This window comes from Triticum urartu, chromosome 5 (genome assembly GCF_003073215.2).
Source record: "Triticum urartu cultivar G1812 chromosome 5, Tu2.1, whole genome shotgun sequence".
In the NCBI taxonomy this organism is placed as follows: domain Eukaryota; kingdom Viridiplantae; phylum Streptophyta; class Magnoliopsida; order Poales; family Poaceae; genus Triticum; species Triticum urartu.
Genome location: NC_053026.1, coordinates 111,113,461 through 111,116,060, shown reverse-complemented (window position 1 = coordinate 111,116,060; position 2,600 = coordinate 111,113,461).

Below are 2,600 nucleotides of genomic sequence, written 5' to 3'. Positions count from 1 at the left end.
GGGACAAAGTCTTCAATCTTGTATCTTCATAGTCCAGGAGTCCGGCTGAAGGTATAGTCCGGCCATCTGGACACCCCCTAATCCAGGACTCCCTTAGTAGCCCCTAAACCAGGCTTCAATGACGACGAGTCCGGAATGCAAATTGTCTTCGGCATTGCAAGGCGGGTTCCTCCTCCAAGTACTTCATAGAAGATTTTGAACACAAAGGTAGTGTCCGGCTCTGCAAAATAAGTTTCCACATATTGCCATAGAGAGAATAATATTTACACAAATCTAATTTGCTGACATATTCTGTAGTGTGACATCACACCACGGCCAAGCCTTTATTCGAACCGTTTTACTGTCCCATCTCGGCGCGTTATGCGAGGCGGTTTCCTTGGCACGTCTTGTTAAAGCAGAGATCGTGTCCCCTTATTCCGGGATTCTCATCAATACGGGCGTGGGTAACCCAACCGCTTCTAGGATTCCTAGATTATAGGCAAGTCCAAACGGACACAGAGAGGACGCTTGATATTCACCCTCCTTATAAAGGGACTAGGCTTTTATTTTTCCCTCCCGTGCTCAATCGAATCCTTCCCCCACCTCAAGCTCAAGCGCCCGAAGTTCAGGTCATGTGCTCCGAACCTTCAGTCATGTCCGGATCTAGCCTTCAAGGCCGATGGGTGCCTTCCTCCGTCACGGAAGAAGACATCAAAAAGTTGAGGGAGACCAGATATCTGAGCGCCGAGATTTTGCATCGGCTGCCTCTCCGAGGGCATGTCGTCCCTACCCCCGAACCCAACGAGAACGTCGTGTTCGTTTCCCACTTCCTCCGAGGTCTAGGCCTCGCTCTGGATCCTTTCGTCAGGGGTTTGATGTTTTATTACGGGCTAGACTTCCATGATCTAGCTCCGGACTCCTTTCTTCACATCACGACATTTATCATCGTGTGCGAGGCCTTCCTCCGGGTTACCCCTCACTTTGGCTTGTAGCTCAAGACCTTTGAAGTGAAGCCGAAGATGGTCGAGGGGCAACATGCAGCGTGTGGAGGTGCCTCAATACGCAAGATGACGGGAGCTCCGTGGCCCAAAGGTTCCATCCCAGAGGTGTTTGAATTGTGACAACAGGAGTGGTTCTACATCACGGCTCCTAGAAGTGCCAAGTGGGCGGCCGCCCCTATTTTCCGCTCGGGCCCTCCACCACAACTGATGTCATGGATCAGCAGAGGCCTGAGCTGGGGCCCAGCTAAGGACGTGCCTATACTACAAAGCCGCATTCGGGATCTCTTCAATGGAGATTTCAGTTTGGTTGCGGTGATACAAGTTATGCTGGTTCGTCAAGTCCAGCCTTGCAAACGCCGGTCTCTTCGCCTATAGGAATTCAATCCCGAGGGACCGCGTGTCATTCAAAATTTTCTCGGCCTGACGCACGAGGAGATGTACAAGTCATTCTTCGGACCTCAGGTGGAGTGTCCGGAAATCACCGAGGACGTGGGCCTGAGTAGTAATCGCGCCGCCGAACAGTTAAGGCATCTTTCGGCCGAACATACTATCTCTCCTTTGTTACAAAGTTATTTCTGAGAGTTTGCTTTTTGACCAGGACTGGCTAACAAAGGCGAAGTTGATTCGGTGTTCGGCCCCCCTCCCTGAGGGTTTGGAAAATCCGGTATTGTAGAAGATGCTCCAGACCGCACCCTGCCCGGAGCCCTTAAAGGAAAATACTATGGAGGGTAATGCGGGCGGACGCGGGCCCTCAACGCTGCCCATTCTAGCCGAGGGAGCGAGCGTCTCCATGAAGGAAGACTACCAGAAGAGGAAAAGAACTGCGCCCGGGGATTCAGAAGCCGATGCTTCCAAACAGGATAAGAAGTCTCCCACAGAGGATCCTACCTCGGGGGGCACCGTTGCCGCACAAAGTCCGCGAGGGGATCAATTCTCCCGCGAGTCGTAAGTGACCCGAAATACTTTAATAGTACAGATATGCCATCTTTTCCTTCTGAGAAGATAACCACTGCATATATTTTTGCAGTTCGGGCCTTAGCCCCTCTCAAATGAGCTCATCTTCGGGGGATCTTCTTCCAGAGATGATGGAGAGCGAAACGCCTCCTCCGGACTCCTCCGCTCCGGAAGCGGGCGACCCTGAAGTGTCGTCGCGGAGGGCCTCTCCGAGTCCGGTGAGGCCAGAAGATAATCCCATTGACCCCCGAAGCTCCCAGTGTCCGGCTCCCGAAGAAAGCAGACAAAAAGAGTCCGACACCGTCTAGTGTACGATCGGATGTGCTGAGGGAGTTGGTGGGGCGAGCGGCCATCTCAGATGAACACCATGTGCTGATGGATACGGTGATAGAGAGAATATCGTCCGCCGAAAGCGGATTGCATGAAACTTTTATGAGTCTACTGACAGGTTTTGAGGTACGTAAAAGAATGTATGATAGTCCTGCACATGCTAGGTGTGCCCTGTGTAGATAGCAGCCCCTGAGACTCTGGTTGTCGTCGGAAACGACGACGAACAGAGGATCATATTCCCAGGTAATAACCATACTGCCTTTATGTGCAGGTGATGGAAGCTCCGGTGGCTAACCGGACTAGCGACTTTGCCCATTTAGAACGGCAGTTGGATGT